Source organism: Phalacrocorax aristotelis, chromosome 2 (assembly GCF_949628215.1).
Source record: "Phalacrocorax aristotelis chromosome 2, bGulAri2.1, whole genome shotgun sequence".
Taxonomy (NCBI): Eukaryota; Metazoa; Chordata; class Aves; order Suliformes; family Phalacrocoracidae; genus Phalacrocorax; species Phalacrocorax aristotelis.
In genome coordinates this window covers 121396500-121418558 of record NC_134277.1, presented here as the reverse complement: position 1 = coordinate 121418558, position 22059 = coordinate 121396500, and the positions used below count along the sequence as shown (strand labels likewise).

The 22059-nt window shown below is 41.5% G+C and overlaps 1 protein-coding gene across 2 annotated transcripts in view; it reads right to left on the bottom strand.

Moving 5' to 3' along the window:
• DTNA (dystrobrevin alpha) overlaps window positions 1-22059 on the bottom strand; it is a 238214-nt gene that overhangs the window by 192226 nt on the left and 23929 nt on the right. The gene's annotated exons all lie outside the window — the stretch shown is intronic.

Here is a 22059-nt window from a genome sequence, read left to right as displayed (position 1 = left end):
CCACCTTATCTCAGACACGGGTGGGACTGGAACAAGCCACAAGACGCTATGTAAAACATGTGAATTACTGAACACTTTCAGTTGAAACTGGAAAATATCAATTGACAGTCACACCAATTCAAACGGAATGATATGGCAAACATCCCTCATTTACAGTCTTTGGCCTTTGCCCGAGCTGCTGCCAATGGGTTCGTACCCAGGGATGCAGGCAAGCAAGCAGCGAGAGCGGGTCAGGGCAGGGGGGAGCAAGGACAAGCTGGGCCCAGAATCACTCAGCTAAAAACATGGTTTATCAATGCCTTCCCAATGCCCTATTTGATGAGGTGTTATGCTTTTCAGAGCACTGGTGTTGAGAGGCTGGACTGATTTAATAGTAAAAGTAATTTTGCATTTACTTAAGGCTAACAAAGGAAACGGCTCAAAATTGGAAAGGCCTAAAGGGGGGTAAAAGAATCATCCAAAGGGCTGTATCTTAGTGCACATGAAGTAAGCCTGCAGCTACACTTTGTGGTGCTGTTTGATAACATATATATAAATACATATGTTTGCTAACATAAATGTAACATTATATAAAGTTTGATAAAACAATAACTCCACATCCATTTTCATGGTCAGTCCCACAGGTAGGAAGGCCAGAGCTCCTAATCTGGAGTCAGCTTGGGTTCACGGGCCTTGGAAAAGTTCCCAGCAACATACAAATAGTAAAGAATAAACTAGCTGATGACTCCTGAAAAGTTGAAAGATTTATTTTGAATCACTAACCCTTGTTACTATTAGCAAAGCCAGACCTCAGTATATTTAATGCCTGCCTTACAGAGCACTTCTAAAACTCAGCTAGAGAAAAACATGCCATGGACTTCCTGCCAGACAGGGTAGAAGTCACTTCGCTTCTCCTTTGCCTTGGGTCCTAAAACTCTGTATTGCTGATATGATGGTTGAGGGAACGTGTCTATTATTCAGCGAACTACAGGAATGCTGCCTGGCACCACTTTCCTATGGAGCCACCTCTACCGCTGCAGGCTTACAGATGTCTTAGAGAAAGTCAAGGAGCCACAGTGTCTCCCATTCAAATGCAGCAATGAGAATATCACACCTCAAATCGGGCTTTTTTCAGTTGTAACGATGTCAGACTGGAAGGGCACATAATCACTAGAAGCAGAGACCAAGTCTTAACATTAGGTCTTAAAAGCGGGGTTCTTCAGATGCTCAGAGAGACAAAAGAGAAGGAACAAAGGAAAGTCATCCTTTTGTGGCCGAGGGCTCCTTTTTAATTAGGGTATCCAGGAAGGAGCTAAGAAGCTCCCCATGGAAGAAGGTGTGATGGACAATTGTGGTGATCCAGAAGTGAATTAATGAACAGGAAGGATTAAGGCTGAGCTGTTTCTAGGACTCCAGTTTACCTCTAGAGAGTGCTTAAGTGTGGGGAAAAACAAAGGCAGGGAAATCCACAGAAGCACTTCAACACTTTTATCTAAACTTGTGTATTTCCCTTACTACATATGGGAAAAAAGAGATTGGGTTTTGGATCCTCTAAAAGAACACTTAGAAGTGTTTGCTTCCCATGTCTCTTAAGAGGTTATTTATAAACTTAAGTGTATGTGGGGATGGAGCTCTGGGAAGCGGGATGCTGGAAATTACTGGGAAACTTTGGATGTCAACATGGGCAGCATGATCCCATTCCCATGAATGGGACAGACAGAGGTCATATGTCCAAAAACGTATCGTATAAACCAAAAGAGAAGACAGGTGTCCAGTTCCCTCAGATGAAGGGACGTGCTGTCATACCAGTGTCTACATACCATACAAAGTGTACAGCTGGGAGAGATCTACCCAAGCTGTGAGAGGGAATACTACTCTTTCTCCCTCAGCAGGGTCTGTTGCTTATAACCATCACCAAATGTAATAGATCAGGGACCTCTGGGGTGTTACATTTGAGACACATGTATATGTATCAAGTATGAGGTTGGATTAGATGACCTCTGAAGGTCCCTTCCAACACAAACCATCCTATGATTCTATTATACACAAGCAAATTCTAGCAGAGGAGCGGGAGCTGGAGCAGGAGCTGGCGTGGGAGGGGAGATGGGAGCGGCCGGGAGGGGAGGGTAATTTGGTACCAGTGACAAGTGTAAATATGTAACATTTTTAGAGCCATGTGACTTCCTACCCATTCCCAATTTAGCCCAGTGCCTAAAAGGCATGGTCTGTCCCTTCACATTTAGCTATTTTTAATGCACACAGAATTTCCTCCTCGTCTTCCCTTGTCTGTCAGTGTCTTGAATTGATTTGTCTTGGCAGTCTTAAGATTTGGGTTTACTGGGACAAGCAAAATCTTCTACCTTATGGGCTCGGTCCTTCGAGGTCTTACTCAGAGTACTTCCTGCTCTTAGGAATGATCTCATTAACCCCAGATGATTTCAGCACGGGTTTGTCCGAGAGTAGAGGACTACCATTGCATTGACAGGAACGCAGTTCCTGCCTGTCACACTGGATCCAGCACACTGACTTTATTCTGTATTACTCAATCTACACACCCGTCACACCCTCAGCCTTGCCTACTCAGCTACGTGGTCACGCCATGAGCCGTCTCCAACACGGTCCAACAGATAGGGTTTGGCCAAGCTTTGACCAAAGCTTGGAGTTGCTTCTCTCCAACTTATCACTTTTTTACTGGAAGAGACGGGGAAGAGCTATTGAAGCTTGTGGGGACAGGGGGCGCTCAGTAGCATCCCCCCAGCACCTGCTGTCCCCATCCCCATGACACAGCCTCCGGCACAGCGGGGTACCTTTGCTCTGGAAGGCAACCCAGGAGACTGAGATGGGCTCACACAGGGCAAAACACTGCCCTGGCCCCCCAGCAACAAGTCTGACTGCTCCAAAGAAATTTATTCCAACACCCTCCTCACCGAGTCTAATCCTCCTGCCATTTTCGGGAGGTTCACTGGATCATGGGAGGAAGCTCAGTCACTAAAAATGTTCTGACGGGTTAGTTCCACTGTTTGCAAAGCATATTCAAATTGCTTGAATTCTTGGTAAGCATTAATAAAGTAAATAGGAAATGCACTTGGTACATACTCCGTGAGCAGTTTTGCAGCAACAGAGGATTTTCTGTGCTGGCTTTTCTGGTTTTATTTTCTATGTTTCTGAGATTCAAACTATGTGGAAGGAAGGGAGAATGTCCATGGTCATACATCTAGGCTTCAGAAACAAATCATATTTTCATTCAATCCATTTCACTGAAGAAAAAAAATACATTATTTCCTTTTAAACATTTCTTTCCTTTTTCCTATATCTTGTATTTACAGTTTGCTAGAGTTTTTTTTGACAAACCCATACTTTAAAACAGTGTTTATCACCATGTATAAGCATGTCACATCTACAAGAGCCAGGATATTGCAGAATCACAGAATGGTAGGGGTTGGAAGGGACCTCTGGAGATCATCTTGTCCAGCCCCCCTGCTTGAGCAGGCACACCCAGAGCAGGGGGCACAGGAACGCATCCAGGTGGGTTTTGAATGTCTCCAGGGAAGGAGACTCCACAACCTCCCTGGGCAGCCTGTTCCACTGCTCTGTCACACTCACAGGAAAGAAGCTTTTTCTCATATCAAGGTGGAACTTCCTGTGTTCCAACCTGTGCCCATTGACTCTTGTCCTGTCGCTGGGCACCACTGAAAAGAGCCTAGTCCCATCACTCTGATGCCCACCCTTCAGATATTTATAGGTATTGATGAAATCCCCCCTCAGTCTTCTCTTCTCCAGGCTGAACAAACGCAAGTCTCTCAGCCTTTCCTCATAAGGGAGATGCTCCAATCCCCCGATCATCTTCGTAGCTCTTCACTGGACTTGCTCAAGCAGTTCCACATGCTTCTTAAACTGGGGGGCCCAAAACTAGACACAGTACTCAAAATGTGGTCTCACTAGAGCAGAGTAGAGGGGGAGGATAACCTCCCTCGACCTGCTGGCCACACTCCTTTTAATGCACCCCAGGATATTGTTGGCCTTCTTGGCCACAAGGGCACAGCGCTGGCTCAGGGTCACCTTGCTGTCCACCAGCACTCCCAGGTCCTTCTCAACAGAGCCACTTTCCAATAGTTCAGCCCCCAGCCTGTACTGGTGCATGGGGTTGTTCCTCCCCAGGTGCAGGACCTTGCACTTGCTCTTGTTGAATTTCTTGTTGATATAGAGCCCTTGCCTTTATTTTTCTACACACAAAAAAAGTATGAACATTAATTATGAACAATTAAGCAACTTATGAAAAATGCTTTGCAGTTGCCCTGTTCCCTGCAAAATCAAACCATTATTTACCAGATGCATACTTGAAAAATCCCTAAGAGAACTAGAACAATTCTGCTTGCATTCATCTTCAATCCAAACACTAAATACAAGAAAAAGACTACTCTTTTTGTTAGATGTCCAAACTGATCAGCAAAATTAAGACCTCTGAGATATAATAAAGAGAACTTCTTAAAAATTAGTTTTTGTAGGAAAAATATTTTTCTAAAAATAATTTTATGATCACAGGTAAACCTAATCCCACAGTGCTGAGCCCTGGAAAAGTCTTTCCTGGCCTTACAGCACTCATGGATACATCAAAAGGCTGTATCATCCATTATTGGTCCTCTGCCTGAAAATACTGAATTTGAAAGGTTTGAAGGGACAGCTATAGTTTGTTAAAATTGTTTGGTGAGCAGTGCATCTAATGAAGATTGTTTTCCTAAGGATTTACGATCCATTGTTATTTATTGCTCCCAGTGACAGCAATCCCCATTTCCTCTAAACTCTCACGACCACTCCCACCTCTCAGGACATGAGTGCTGCCCACCTGCACTTTCAGCTTCTTTTCATGTGCGATGCAACCAACCTGCACCGCCATCTCCACAATAATCCTTCTAATTTCCCCAGGCCTCCACGGTTGTCCTTCCAGGTACTGTCCGAATCAGTACTCCCGGTCCCTTCCACGGTCCCTTTTGTACCTTCTCCCTACCTGGGGGAAAAGCAGCAAGCAGGACATGCAGCTGACTCAGTGCTGTGTGTGCTCAGACTGACCAGCCAGCACACATAGGGGCTGTTTCAAGAGGGGAACACTGCCTGTCCTGTCCTTGTTGGGGTGCTATCTTGAATCCCACTTCACGAGAGTCAAGGAGAATCAGTATAGCTGAGATTTCTTCCCCTGTGCTAAATTTAGCTGAAGGTATCTAATGTCTTCAAAACTACTGGCTGCAGCCAGAAGTGTGAGACAAACAAACATAGCAGGATTGTGTTCCCTTAGAAAGCCAAACTGAGAAGGAAAATAAAATAAACACACCACATGCCAGCTACAAAGATTCACGACACAGCCTTTCCTCCAGTAGGAGTTGCTCTTTGTCTCCTCGATGGTAAGAACCCTCTGCTGCTTTGAAGGCTTCATGTCTGCTCTAACCCCTTTAGTATAAGGCAGTAAAGACTACTAATTAAGACAGTTCATTGCAGCCTGTTCCTGAAAAGAATAACTGAAACGTTTGTGAAAGTAAAGATTGCAGCACCAAAATTTGTCTTGTCACAGCTTTCTCCTGAAATTAACATCCTTATTCCTAAAATTATGAAACTAATTTAATATTTTTGCTATGGAAATTACTCTGTTACCCTGTCTCGCTCCAGCACCTTGCTTTCATTGCAGCGCTATATTCTGCACTGAAAAAGGTCTCCAGTAATTAATTTTATAAAAATGCTACAAACATTATATATTTGTATTTGCCTGTACAGACAACCACAGGCCTTTCGTGGAAATTCAGCCAATGTCTAAAGGGTGCGTGCAGGCAGACATGCATGCGGATGGAGAGACAAACACACTTTTTTGAGAACTGGATGAGGATAATCTATGAAACAGATTCTCTGTTCAGTCGAGCCAAAGGTAGGAACAATCCCCTTTCATTCATCCCACATTCCACAGAAAAACCCTCCTGCTCTAAAATAAAACTCACTTTATTCCAACCTCCAGATGAAAAACTTGGGAAAAAGAGGAAATTACTTTTTTTTTTTTTTTTAATGAAAAAAATATATAGCAAGAACACAGAAGGAGGCCTGGAAGTCTCAGAAACTGCTAATGAGAGCTGGAGCATTAATATATAGGCCAGCAACCCGAATCCCATCAGATCAGTTATGTAAAAGCCAGCAGCGTCTGACTTGCTCTCTGAAATGCATCAGTGCTCTGCAGGGGCTGGGGGGGTGTCTCTGCCACACAGCCCCCTCCTTCCCTCTCTGTCCTGGCCCCAAGGCGCGCACAGACCCCTCAGCCTTGCAGGGCCTTGGTGCTGCTGGGGGTATTGGGACAGGAGGGGAAGTTAGATCTGCCAGAGGGTCTGGGCTGGGGTGGAAGCACGCAGGGTGAGCCTGGGAGAAGCTTGTCCTACTGCTCCCTCTGCTGTACCCATCCTGTGGAGAAATCCCAAATGTCAGCGCAAGAAGCTGGGATAAGGGATGGCAGCTTTCAGTGAGCAATCTGCAGGTAACAGAGAGCCAGACAGATTTGGGAAAGGCATAAAGTCGCAGCTGATGAGGATGAAACCACCGTCACATGACACGGACCTTTGTGTGTTTAACTCAAATCTCTTTTGCTTTGCACCTGCCAGGTTTATCCTTATGCTTCCAGAATGGTGCAGGAAAATAATGCCTCTCCTTGGGCATGATTGTCTCGCCTTATAACATATATTTAGATAATGATATCTTACGAGATGGATAGGTGTCAGGATCAGCAGCAGAGGAAGGCCCGCAAAGCTCCCCAGGCAGGGCTGCCAGCAGCAGCCCAGTGCCACGTTAGGCAACCCAGGCAGCAAACGCCTCCTGCACCTTGGTGCGCCGCAGGCAGCAAAGGGGGAAAAACACCCCATCTGTGAGTCACATTAGTGCCACACCAAATTTAAACGACATGAAACACAGGCAAAAAAAGGGAAAAGGGGGAAAACATCTTATGGAAATGGAGGCAATTAATCATGTGGGAATTACCACCTGATTGTCGTAGAAAATGTTTTTTTTCAACCTGCGACCACCTGAACACATCTCCAGTCAATAATCCCACCCTGTACACTTATTTCCGAGGGCTGTAAAATTGGCAGCACTGGATATCACCTATAAAAGACATTGCAGCTGCCATGAAAGCATTTATTTGAACACAGGGAAAACTTGTACCCCAAGAAAAATACTGTTTTTCAAACGTTCAAACATTACAATGTGCTTTTTGTGGTCTTCAGAGCAATACTTCAGTTACTCCAGACCTTCCTTTAGCACTGATTTATGGAAATCCAAACTACAGTAGAAACCATCTCAAAGGAAGAAATCCTCTGGAGCGCTTTTCCCTGAGAAGGCACATACTCGTCAGAATAGGAAGGAATGATGAGAAGCATCAGCACCTTCAGGAAAAGTGGACACTTTCCATAAGAAAAGAGGTGATGAAAGCCTGAAGGGCTGGAATTCGACACCGAGGGCTTGGTAACTTCCTTGCTGATACACTCATCTTAAACCTTCTGAAGAATTTCACGATCTTTACACAACTTTTACTAGAAACAAAACAAAAACCCTTCCTAATACCAATATGAGATTAAAAAAATTAATCAGCAAATTCCAGAAAGGCAGTGTTAACAGATTAATTGCATTCCCCTTTTTCTCCATGCCCTAAGTATTATTTCCTTTTATATTATAGAACATCTACCAGCTAATGAAAATACTGGAAACCAGACTTTATGATATAACATGGTGATAAAGTGAATTACATTTAAATGTCAGTGGGATCTACGGAACAGAGCAAATTTGGAAGAAACTCATTCAGTAATTTTAAAGTTGTGAATAATTAGCATGGCATTTTCAAATGTACTTGGTCATGACCTAATTCTGCTCTAAATTCTTCAATTCTAGTTTTCGCAAAGCTATAGAAGCCATGCAATACTACAGTAGTGTTAGAATGAGTGCTGCAGCAGTACTGAGTCCTGCTGAGAAATCCCACCCCTAAATGAGCAGCTCCAGCAAAGGAATGGGGCATGACAACTGGGGGGAGAATCCAGCCCATTCTTTTCAAAGGCAGTACTCCAGATTTACATAAATGCAAACAAATGCAGTTTGGCCTCAGGACTGACACGACGTACCTAATTCACACTTTCCCAGTTTACATGGAAGAAGCTGTAATGGAGCTGAAAACAGAAACTAAACTAACAACTTCCACAGGAAAACTGAGATACTGTAAAATATTTTATCTGTGGCAATCCAGTAACAAGTTATTTTGACATTGTCCTGTGAAGTGTCATAACAAACAGCCCACAAATGTACAGTGTGCATAGTACAAAGCCGAGCACAGGTCTGGGCATAATCTACTCACTGTCAGGTACCACAAAGCTGCTTTGAATAAACATGCTCCTTGGTATAGCACCTCCTCCCATGTCTCTGAATTCATCATGTTTATCCCAATAAAAGAAATTTTTTTTTTTTTTTTGCTTTCTTCATAGTAGCATATGCCTTATCTAAGAGCCTCAGACATTACAGTGTAATTTATTTGTACTTCTTGCTACAAAAAGTCTTGCTCCAGGACTTTGTGGCTGAACACTGACTACCTGAGGGAAATCAAATTAACAGCAGCTGAGACAGAACTATTAAAGGCATGTTTTCCCCTATGTACAGTAGTCTGTTAATGTACCCACAGGCACCAAGAGGGTGAGGAAAAAGCAAGGACATTTCTCTGAACCATCACTATCTTTCACATTACTGTCTACTCTTGTGAAGGAGATGTGGACGTAGTGATATTCATAGGCACTGGGGTTCCTCAAGCCTCAACACAAGCATGCAGATTTTACAGCCACGCACAATATGAAGACACTAGCTTCCAAAATAAATGGAGTAAGCTTTTTGCTTAAGGCTACAGAGGTAACTGCAAGGTTGTTTCTGGTTGTAAGCATAATGATGCAAGGAAGTGGCACACCAAAAGCCTGTCTCCCCTGCCCTCTCTCCCCCTGCCCTCATGCCCTCCGGAGGCACCACCCAGCCGCCAGAGAAGGGGAGGGGCTTGGGATGGCACCCAGCCTCCTGCTGCACAGCCTGCCTGAGCAAGATGCTCACAAAGGAGCTGTACTCACCCCCTGCATTCACTCCTCTGACGCAATGAGGGAGATGACATCTATACTGTTTTTAGAGGAGGCCAAAGATACATTATCAATATGTTCAGGATGATGGGGACCACTTTTGTAACTGGGAATTACCGCTCTGAAATGCAGGCTGTCACAGGGTGCTCACGTCACGGAGACCACCTCACCACGCCCATGCTGCTCAGGCATTACCTGAGTGGTGAATATGGCAGGAGCAGCATGGACTTGTGTTAAACACCACGCCAGCAGTGGTAGAAGACCTGATCAGGTCTCAGCTCTGCCACAGATCCGTTTGCTGAATTTGGGAATTTACTTCCTCTTACCTAGCCTTCACTGGTTTTATGACGGGTGTCATGTTTCTAGGTGCTTAGAGCAACTAAAACTTTGAGCTGGGACCTCCTAGCACTACTGCGACTACAATATTGAAAATTGTTTAGGGAGCATTTTTATTCCATTTAGTAAATCGAAAAAATAACTAAGTAAAAGAAGAAAAAATGCAGCTTCCTTCAAAAGGCTCTTTAATCAGCCCCTGAATCTGAATCAATGCTGAGCACAAAGATTTAAATTTGGCTTAATGAAAACTGAATAGACCAAAAAACAACAGAAGAAGTCTCTTTATAAAAGGTATGGATTCGACCTAGCCCGTAAATAATTAAAGCTCCTCTCTGTTCCTTTCCACTTTCTATTTTAAGGCTTTTCATTATAGGGGATCAAAGTCAGCTCGAGTTGGAGAGAGTTAGACAAATCCATCACAGAGACAGAATGAATGTATGATCTCATCCCCTGTGACAGCAGCCCGACGGTACCACCTGTTTGAACTCCAGCTCGTACCACTTCTGATGACACTGGCAATGTCAAGTCTACAGCTTGAAATCCAAGGGGGTGTGTGGAAACTCTCTCCACCTAAGCAAACAAAATGAAACAACTGTAAATCTGCCATCAGGAATGCTACAGTAGGCAGTACTAGCCGCCTGGCTGCAAAAAAAGCGGCCACAGCAAGGGTTCAGACTTGGGAATATAAACCACCAGGAATCTCTGAAAATCAGCTATACGAAGAAAGACCAATTTTTGTCTGGAGAAGAGGCAAAATGAGGAGAGAGATGATGCATGTAGAATAGCTGTCTAAAAATTACAAATAGTAAAAAGAAAAGTAATGAAACATTCTTATTTATTTTCTCATAATAGATGAAAAAGAATATGTTGTAGCCAAAGACAAAATAATTAACAAGATATGGAAGAAAAGTTAAACAGGAAGTTTAAAACTGACAGGCAAATTTAAAAGAGATTAAGGAAAATTCTGTTCTACCTTTTTAAACTTAAAGCATAGTTTACCCTGTGGAGCTGTCTGCAGCATAATATAATTGGAACCAAAAAGGACTATAAAAAAATATTCATTAGATTGTTAATGAATTCCTGCATGTTCCCATTAGAAACTCATTTGTTTTAAAAAGAAAGAATATAATCCTTAATGAACCTTGCTTTTTTTAAGCAAGAGAAGACAAACATTTATACTTCCTGACACAAGCAATGATTAAATGTCAGGGATTAAGACATTCCCCTTAAGGGGAATCCCCAAGGATCAAGAAAATCCCCCTTTTGTCACATTATTCCGTAACTGTCAACTGGCCAGTTCCTGAGCACTGTCAGGAACAATGTACTGGGTCAGATCCAACACACCAATGTTTGTTTAACACTACAGTTCAATCAAGAGATTTCTGTCTAAAACTTCTGTTTAAGAAAAAAGATTACAGCCTTGGCAGTGTACCATAAAACTTTGCTTTCAAAACCATTTTTTGCTCTGACTGCCAGTAGCTAGCAGCACTTGAAGACGAAGGCAGCAAGCATACATCAACTCTACTTGCTTTGGTGTGCAAAAACACTTTGGCCTAGATTTGGGTCAAGATACATTATTTCATTTCCTTGAGCTGCTTGACACGTTCAATGCACACTTGACTTCTGGTCTGCCACTGCATTAAGAGAATTTGCAGTTCTAGGAGTTGCAGGGTCTTCTAGCTGATGAAACTTGCCATCACACTGTGATATAAGAGCCAAATTGTAAAATTATTACAGATATCAAAAAAATCTCACTGCTGTGAATTTTATGCGATTCATTTCTCGGAGCCTACCAAGATGAAAACAAAGAGGCAGTTAAGCACATCACTAGCTGAAAGAGCTATTTCAAAACATGCTCTAAATTAAGAGTGCATAGCAGGACCTTCTCCCAGTGAGAAAATGCACCCTGGGGATGAGTAGAGGCCCCAGACATCAATATTCTCCTGGGTGACCTCATTAGCATCTGATATGTGGGAACATCATCTTTAAACGTGCGATTCTACTGTTTACTTTGAGATGGTTCTTTAATCAAATTCCTAAAATTACTTTCATTTGGTACCAGGCAGATAAATAAACCTACATTATTCAGGCCCAACAGCTCTTCAAATGAAAAAAAAAAAAAAGCCTGCAATAAAAAATTAGATTGGAAAGGTTTTGATGCTTTATGTGGGAGTTAGCTGTGTGCAGAATTGAACTGTATTTTCTTGGTTTAGCTGAACTAAGCTGTACTGACAAGAGCATGCTGAATTAGATCCGGTTGTAACCTGAGGTGAACCTGCAGGATAAACCTTACGTCATTATATTGCTGCAGTTCCTTCTTTTTTCCATGAGCAAACGTGGCTCGCTTCCCTTAGTCTCTGAAATGCCATATCGGGTGTGCTGGCCATGGGGTAGAAGTTTAAATAGAGCATGTTTGGATTTATTAATTTCAGGCCTCTGGGAATGGAACTGAGCTACTAGGAGAGACTGAAGTAAGACTACGAAGGCATGAGGGAGGCAAAAGTGATAGATCTTTTAAAGATAATGGGGTATTAAAATGTACCCTGTGTTGAAAGACATTCACCCGCATTTCTGATTTGGACTTTTGGATTTTTGCCTATCCAGGGCAAAACCAGCCCCATGTTTCCCCCCAACAGGGATGTAGGGGCACCTTGCCTTGCATCACGAGGCAACTGAAACTAACGGGTGTTGATGCCAAGCCCTACGTGGCTACAATATGTTAGAAATACTTCATTTCTACAGCACCGTTCACCCAACTTTGTAGGATAAGATATAACAGTCTTCCATGAGACTGAGGATTCCTCAACATGAATGACAATGAGAACATGAGGTACTTGGCATGGCAATCCCCTCTGCCAAATTTCCACAACCATATCATTGCTTCAGAGACACAACTCAGCAGGTAATGCTGCTTCTTATGTTCTACCTTATGGTGAGACCTACAAAACATGCTCTGTGTTCCTCCTTCAGACATGTTGCTGAGCGTGAATCTACTTTCTCTTTGCCAGTGTCAGCTGGAAGCCTCAGAGGCACAAGGTGAATGGGCACATAACCCTGTATCGTCTCGATACCTGACAGCTCCATTCTCTGTTAGTGTTATCAGGAGCCCTCCTTGGATCAATCTGTATACTTACAAGAAAAGCAACTCTATTTGTAGGTGCACTAGTTAGGCAATAGATAGACCCCTGCTCCATCGCACAAGCTCTTTGCCCGCAGAGCCCTGGAAGAAGCCCTCTCCCTGCTCAGTGAGAATCGTAGGGTATTACAAAACTGATTCAGTACATAGCAAGACAATCATTTAGCGTACAACGCTGCTGACTGCCAAACCTGGATCACAGTCTGTGGGCTCATACACTTTCTGCCTTCATCATAAAACAAGTTGGCTGGTGAACAGGAGTGGTGCAGCAAAGACAGGGGGTGCAGCCAGTTCAGAACAAGCCTGCGGCCACTAAAATAACAACAACCCCTCAGAACTACAAACTCTCTTGCTCCAAATTGTTAAGGATGCTATCCCAGGCATTTACCTGAAAAAATGTTTTTCCTTTCCCTTTACATTGGCAGTGGACAATACAGAGTCTGCTTTGAGGACCTTCCACATTGTCAGGAATTACCTTGCTACTATAGGTTTCTCCCTCCTAAGAGCTATGGTGCTAAATGTTATTTTCCAACCCTGTATAACCATTGTTTTTTTCAAAAGAAATTCAGGTACATATCCTTGAAAATTATTTTTCTCATGTATATTCAAGCTCATATGCAATGGAGATGTTATGGAGACACTATGATTTTGCTTAATAAAAATATAAATCTCTATATAGTTTCACCACTTCAGGCCTTGAATAACTGGAAATCCTCCTCCTACATAATTTGTCATGATTTCCTCTGTATGAGTTCAGTGTAAGAAGCATATAGCTAAATTATGCAGAACGATAAACTTACATAACTGTTTGTAAGACAGAAGAACATAAAAAATAAAGCAGCTTTAATAGATGGGAATATAGAGAGGTCCAACACAGAGCTGAGGAAAAGATGATTTATAATTTGTCCTTTAGGTGGACAGGTTTACTAGTATTTAATTAGTATAAATAGAAGTAAATCTGAGAATATACTGTCATTCCTTAAGACATATGGCAAAAAAGAGCTGGCAGAACTAATTACGAAGCAGCTATATGAACAAACATAAACATAATATGTAGAAAGGTCAATTTGCATGAAGAGATCACCTATCTCTTGCCTTAGTTTCTCCTCTTGGAACAGCGGTGGATGCACCCACATGGCTCACTGATATAATGTGCACACAATCCGCAGTACTAGGCATACATCCGGAGTACCACTGCAAGCATACATAATTTCTTTCACTGCCTATCAGGAGGTTCCATCAATAGTCCACCCTTTATGCCTTTTGGTAGTTTGCATTCTCCTTCTTCTCTTGGAGCAGTCTCACATTACCCATGCTGCCTTCTCCTACTCTCAATGCAAAAATCAGAAAGGAAATAAAATCCATCAATCCTCTACTTGCCTTATTAAATCTGTCTCACACTGTTCATCATTCCCTGTGGCCCTGCAACTCAAGCTCTTAGCTCTCTACTTGCAGGGCTCTTTAATCCTTTAGCTTTCTGCCTGGATGGCTATGGGCAGATCCCACCACAATTTGCCCAACTCCTGGCCTCTTTTTCTAGTCCCTGATAAGAATATTTGCTCTCGCTGTGGTCTCTCCTACCTCCACTGAAACAGCAAAAAGCCTTTTACAAGGTCACACACATACCCTTAGTCAGGTGTTCTTTGACTTGCAATGAAAACCACAGGACAGCACAAATGAACCTAGGGTTCATGATGTAAGGCACTGTTGTTATAAATTATAATTAGACACAGCCAGAAATGGGGATGAAAGTGAGTTCATTAGCCAATGTCAGCTTTTCAGCATACTCCAAGCATGTGTACTTGGAAATTCTTGTTGCTGTACCTCATGCAAATTACAGTTTGCAGCTCCCTTGCACTGTTCTCCCATTAGGTGTGTGTCTGAAGCATAGAAACAATTTGTTTTATCGCCTCCACTCTCACAAAAGAATTAAATTAAAAATAGCAGTAAGGCATCACATTTAACAGGGCAGTAAAATAGAACTGTAATGACTGCAGGCTTGCTCCTTCCCTCCTATAGCAAATCCTGCAGTGAGAGGGAAGCTGCAGCTCTGCTTGGGATCCTTCTACCAGCATCCCATGGATCCTGCCCTGGGAAAAGGTTTACTGAGGGGGAAGTCATTGTAGGGTAAGGGCCAAAGCCCACGCCTGTCCACTCAGTTCTCAGGCCATTTGGTTGGAGGAACTGATAATCTGCTTTGCTGTTCCATCTTGCTAGCAGCCCTTTTCCAGAGTGATGCTCTTCTAGAAACACCTGCCAGCCAAGCATCATGGGGGCCCATTTCCTTGAGAAGGCTTCTCAATTTATAGGAGATTTACTGTAAACCTAATACAGGTCGTTATTTTTTAATTTTGACTCTCCCATGGGTGGTCAGTAGTACCAATATCACAGTTTGCCCACTCCTTCCCTACCATAGGAGACCTCAGGACACTGAGGGACTAGCAAAACAGCACAAGATGACTTGTACTGCTGACATCTATTCAGTACAACTAAAATTTTTCAAAACCAATGGGCATGAACCAGGTCCCTGCAAAACTGCAAACATTAATCTGAGCTTAAAGAAACCCAGGGACTAAAGATGTCATACTAACATCTCTATGCAGCAATTCCTTTTAAACAAACATTGTGGTAATACTAGCAGAAGGAAAAGGTTTGTCTGTGGTATGCACGTAATACCCAGCTAAGACGACTCCTCTGTTAGGCCCAGAGCTGCATGAACCTGTGCTCACTGTTGGATTTCCAAAATGCACAAAAATACTTACCTGCATATCTCAAATCACTGTCAGACCTAAGATGCAGGAAACTGGGGATTAAAAAATGGAATGGTGACAATCTGGGTAGGGACTTGGTGTTTTGGCTTATTTAATTTGAATGCTTTATACTTAATAATATATTTGGCCCCTGGTATTTAAGGGGTTTCTCTATAGAACACTGTTATAACAAAGGCAGCATATCCTACAAGAAAGGTATGTGTGCCATTTCCATCAATGTTACTGGATTTATAGGTGAAGTGAGATTCACCCTTGGCTCACAAATCTGGCACAAAGGCCCTTTGCTTCCTGGAAGACAATGAATGTGCGAAGGAAGATCAAGGACAGAGGAGCTACCCAGGGGGACTTCTCTGCAGCCTTTCACACAGCACTCAGAGGAGATGTTTGCCAGCTGTGAAGAGGCTGTCATATAGGAAGATACAGGAGCAGGCTAGGGGAAAGGATCATAGGAGTCACCAGTTCACAGATCCTGAGCACACAGCGTGCACACAACAGCAGCCGACCCCAGCCATGAAAAGAAGCGGTAGGAGAGCCAACTTGAAGTGTTAAATAATTTCTAGTCCTTGGTCAGTGACCTGCTCGGTCTTACTCTGCACACGTTTGTCACACAGGAGTGGTGACCCTCTCTGAAAATGTCATGCTAAGGGTAGGAAAAGCAGTTAACATACTTCCTACAGTTTTATGCACCAATGCCTAGAGCTTTTCCATCTAAAGCATACATAAACTAAATTTCAGTGGCTGTGAATTTTGTTAATGCAAAAAACCATGAAACAATACAAGTTTTCCTAATGCTTCTGTCACATGCAGAGTAAGCACTGTTGTGAAAGCTGCGTGCTCAGGATGTGTTAATTGCCAGGTCCCAGGAGCACTCCCTTTAGCCTACTCCACATCTTCCAGTATGACAGGCTTTACTACAGTGTGATGAGAGTCACTGACCCATATTTTGAAGGTAGATTATTGCAGTTTAAGTTTATAACATAATCGTTAAGTAGAAGGTCGTTTCTTAATAAAATTCTGCTGTGGCTTACTATGATTCTGCACTAGTAATAAATATTTACTTACCCTTAAATTACTCTGAGAATACTTTTTATAAGATTAAACCAGGTCCTTTACCACTAGAACACAAGAATTTTTCACTCAAAAGAGAATGAAGATGGCAATTAGAGATTTCTCTGTATCCTATATCCTAAAACCTTCTTAGCTGCCATTTATTTAAAAAAAAATACTTTGAACAAGCCAAAGAACACTGCAAATCCAGCCCTTTAGTGCTCTGTTTTACATCTCTGTTGGACAAACTGGATCAGGACACAAAAGCCATTAACCCCTTTTGTTGAGGGTCACTGCATTTATGACATGACATAAGTACCAGCAGAAGGAGTCACACACACTTAATTGTATAAGCTATTTCCACATAAAATAACCAAATGGTCAAACTAAAATAGCTTGCCAAACTCTGTATCTGTAGTTTATACACTGCCACACAACTATCGAGAACTTGCATGTTAACTTGCTAGTAAGGGTTCAGAATAGTTTTCAAACTCACAGAAGTCCAGAAAAGGCAGATGAGTAGGTAAATGTTGTGGTTTAACCCAGCCAGTAACTGAGCCCCACACAGCCGCTCACTCAGTCCCCCTCAGCGGGATGGGGGAGAGAATCACAAGGGTAAAAGTGAGAAAACTCATGGGTTGAGATAAAGACAGTTCAACAGGTAAAGCAGAATGAATTTCTCCCTTTACTAAAAAAGTTTTTCTGTATACACTCAGGCTGGCAATTGCTTTTATTGTTCCACTAAGCTGTTCTACAATAACTTTAAGAAGAATATTCCTGGGGCAAACGAAGAGAGCAAATTACCTTATATTTTTCCTTGAACCATTTTATACTTTAGATTGTAGATAAACATGCCTTCACAACTGCTGTTCTCTACTTGAACCCTTCCCTTACACCTCCAGTGATGTAACTGTCTTACATCTTAATTTCTTACTGCTGTGAGGTCACAAATTTTTTATCACCTGACTTCACCGCAGGATCTACTGAATATCATGACATGACATCAGAACATAACAGTTACATTCCATAGTTAGAAATCTCAGCCCTGTATACTCCTACAGACATATTTCTTCTGCCTTTGTTGACTTTTTGCTGCTTTCTCCCAGCTATTAAATTGGGCTCCCAAAATATCATTCATCTGCCAACATAATTGTAGAGTTCATCACATCAATCTGCAAAGTCACTGTTTTCAGAGCATACATTCAAAGACAAATTCATATAACCACTTTATATAGCCAATTAAACCTGCATACCGTAAGGTATGAATTTAAGTTGAATGTAAAGGCTGAGCAGGGCAGTAGTCCAGCCTATTCTCTGCTAGGTTACTTTTTATTGTATGGTTTTCACTTTGATTTGCAAAGCCAATTCCTGCTTCTTGCCTCGGTTGATACAATTCTAAAAGCGAGGTTCATCTCAACAGATGTATCCATTATAGTGCCTTAAAAAACTTATTGCCCTGGACTAATCTTTACTTTTCATACAGAGCAGCTACTTCGCACATGGTATTTTCAAAGGCATTTAACCTATCTCTTGGCAAGAAGTCTACAGATCTGAGTGAGACAATGTTAAGGTCAAAGTAAATACTCTCAAAACACCCAATGAGTATTTTTACCTTTTCAGCACAGAACCTAAGACTTTTAAATATATGGCATTTCCATATGTTCTGCTCACCCAGACTTCAATGAGAATAAAGGGGACAAAGGACTCATTTGTCAGGGTTTAATTTACTACATGAATTATATGCATGGTCAGTTATACTACATAAAATAAACCTAATGCTGTTTCATGCATTTTGCACAGTCAACTTTATCAGATAAACTCTGAAGATCCAATTAAAATTTAAAAAGAACAATTACCTTTTAAAAAACAGTTCTAGTTAACAAAAGGGACATTCTGATCATTTAGTGACAATAAGATCATATTCTAGGTAAAGACAGCCTGAGCAGCTAAGCTATGGAAAAGCCTGTTCAAACACTGAACATTTGATTGTAGTTTTTGTAATACATTCACAGTAACCTTAGCGATGCCAATTAGAGCAAATATTGGGACAAAACCCAAAAGACTGATTCAGTTTTGATTTTCATTTTATTCCATTTTACAGAATAAAATGGCACACTGGCTCTTGAAAAGGAGCTAAGAAAGTATATTAAGATTTGTTATCTCAGAAGACAGTGTCTCCCCTTTATTACCCATCTTTTGCAAGTAACCTGACAAAGACTGACAAAGTTAGGATGCCCGGTTTTTCTTAACTGTATGATCTGTATGATCTTTTGTCTTGTTGCCCTCATATGGCTTCCCTGGATATTTAGACAGGAACACTGAATACACCAAAACAACAGGAGGTGCCATTTGCAGTCTTCTCATTGACTTCAAAGGACTGATAAGCTGGCCATTTAAGATTCAAATATTTCAAGAAGAAGTGGGAGATACTGTTGAGCAAAGGGCAGAGTCATGTTTGCTGTCTTATTCTCTGCATTGCAGGTATTTATTTCGTCCTCCATAAAGCAGACACCACGACTACAGAATGTATTCTGTAAAATCAAGTTCTATTTATGTTCTTGCCCACATTTAGCCTCAGTTAAAAAAACATTTCCTTTTCAAAATCCTTGGGTTCTGCTCTAAGCATCTTCTAGGGAAATACTAGCATATAAAACATAGTCACTTCCAGGGAAAAGAATGACAGATCCTTAATAAAACCAATGAATTCTGAAGCTTTTAGAACAAGATCTCTGTTCTAACCTGCTACAGCAGCTCCCATCCAGGGTAAGACATCATGGCTGAATCTTCATCTGAAGCAGATGGAGCACTGTGAACTGAAATTATATAGGAAATTCAGCAGAAAGAGGGCTGGCAGTTAGGACGAGGTCGGTGCAAAACAGACTCGTCCAATACCAGGAGAGAAGGAAAACAGAGATGGATGCTAGAAGCATGCAAGCCACCTGAAAGTTGTTAATGTGATCTGAAGTTTGGAAGGAAATTTATGATGGCAAATTTCAGAGCAGAAGGAGGGAAATGAGACTTGCTCAGCATTTTGTTTAGTAAAGCCACTTAAGTGCGTATATATTTACAACAAGACATTGTAAAGTTGCACAGTTTAAGTCAGATTTTATTCCTACACACAGAATTCAGCTAAGACAAACCTGATGTGAGTTATTTCCACTTAAGAATTTTTTTTTTCATTCAACTGATATCCACTGAAAACAGGTTTGAAGTGTAATCAGGTGAGTGCATGATTAATTTTGACATATCTTGTGCTAAGCTACTGTCCCTTATCTGAGGTAACAAAGTTCATCTGAATGCAAAGCAGAAAGGCATATCTTAAACCACCATCTTGTACCATGTTTTTGTGATGCGTAGTGAGTACTCTTCATCCATTTCAGGGCAGAAATAACAGATATCACAAGCCAACGCTGACTTTGTTTTAAAGCAAAATTTGCGCTGAAACAGCCTAGGGAATCTCACAGAGGAGTGAACCTCTGTTGGGAAACTGTAAATTCTTCAGCTGTCTGATGCATCCTACCAATCCTCTAGATAAACTAGAAAAGTCAAATCAAAATCAACGTCCACACAAGGTTTTACCTTAATTTAACTCTGCCTGCTTACATTCAGGTAGTGCAAACATCCTTTGCAAAAAGTGGCCTAGGAAATCAACTTTCAGCTCACATGAAGTTTTCAGCTGTTGTTTGTAATTACTTCTGGAGCTCCTGCAAAAATGTGTTGCGCTAAAATGAACCAATTAATTTTAGCAGTTTTATTGGCTTACTCGTACTAAACACGAGCCAAATTTATAAGCCTGTAGAAGTTAATTTGTACCCCTTCATATGCACATATAGTAGCTGCAAATAAACAAGACAAATTTGCAGGGTGCAGTGCCTAAGTTTTCAAGTGAGATCATGGGAAAATGCACAGAAGACAGTAGTTGGTGCAATGAAATGAAGTTAATAAAGGAAGGATTAATACCAGGACATCAGTATATTTCTTGACAGTAGATCTATTATGCTCTGGAACATTTTCCCAAGGGAAGTGGTGGGAGCTCCATTACTTTGATAATTTAAAATTAGACCTACAAAGAAGTAGTAAATGTACAGCACAATATAGAATAATTGTATATAGGAAGGGCAATGAAGTAGATGACTAACAAGTCTTTCCTTCTACCAGCTATGAATCATACAAGCACAGTTGTAGCTTGACATGGAAGTTTCTGTGCATGGATGGTAATGCAGACAGATAGGCTCTCACATGGTACTAGTTGGTAATGGCTGGAGAAACCAATTCTTCACATGCAGTAAACCACAACTACATATTAGAGTGTCTGCCTAAACTCTACAGACACTTCATGTAGTGATGCTTTAACTTAGAATCCCTTCTCCCACAACAATAAAAGCAACACCAGTTTCATTATCATATGCACACTCATTTTTCTGGGACAGAACATCTTTAGCTGAGGTAATATATTTGTGCAAATTTATGAGCTGAGTGCTTTATGTGTAACCAGAGGTACGAACTTTTGGTCACAGGTTACACCATCCTTTACTTGAGTTTAATTCATATTTAAGACAAACATTTGATCTTTTGAGTATGAGTTCATTATTTTCACATGGAAGTTGAGGGAAAGAAAGAAACACAGACTTTTTATTTGATTCTTCTCTTTTCTAATATTTTCTCTAGTACTTTCAACAGGCAAGTGCTATTTGAATTAATCTGTCCAGGCCAAGCTGTTTGACCCAAGTACTTTGTTGCAGCTACCTAACATTCAGCCATTAGAAGAGTTGTGCTATAAGTCATGTGATACTCAGAGTACAGACCAGGGGTTAAACACTGACCACTACAGCAGTAGTTTGCAAATCAAAAGAGGGGAGAAGTAACAGTTTAAACTCTATGCAGGATGGTATTTCCGATAAATCTGAATACGATGTGTCTTAATTTTGCTGAAAAGCAAGACTGTCCAAAACAAAGGCTACAGTAAAGCAGTTTTTGTCAAGGACCATAGAAAGCGAAACTTACTGTGGTGAATATTTTGCTTTTTTGTAAAATAATCACTTCCAACTACAAATTTGCAAAGAACATATCAAAGAACAAAGGTAGTAATTTTCCTCAAACTGTCTAGGAATTAGGGAGAGTAGGACAGTATGTTCAAGTATGTTTAATTGTTGCATTTCACCATTTTTGGAAAAAACATGCTTATGGGATAAAACCTTCCACGCTTCTTTAAAGATATTGTCCCTGGAGGAGGCTGAGGATGGCCCATCACACCTGCTGTCCTGATAGAAAGTAACTTAACACTCAGAAGAGGAACAACAAGTGCTGCTTGGTGCACTTCAGAAACCATCTGTTTCCTCTGCAGGCAGGTTATTTTGTCTTTCAAGTCTCTTCAGCAGAGTCTAAGCTCTCTATGGGGTATTATTTTTCAACCACTTTGACTGGCTGTGTCTGGGTGTCACGGTTCAAACAATTTCATGATCGGAAGATGATACATTCCAGCCTGGTACTGAATTCAGGTAGACAGCGATACACAGACATTGCTGTGGATGCAATATAGGATAAACCGCAAAATTTTGGGTTTTTTTCTCACAGGAAAACACATACCAGCATACAGTAACTAAACAATAGTCAGCTTCTTCTTGTGTTCTCTCAGTAGCACAAGAAAACGGAAGTAACACAAAAATCA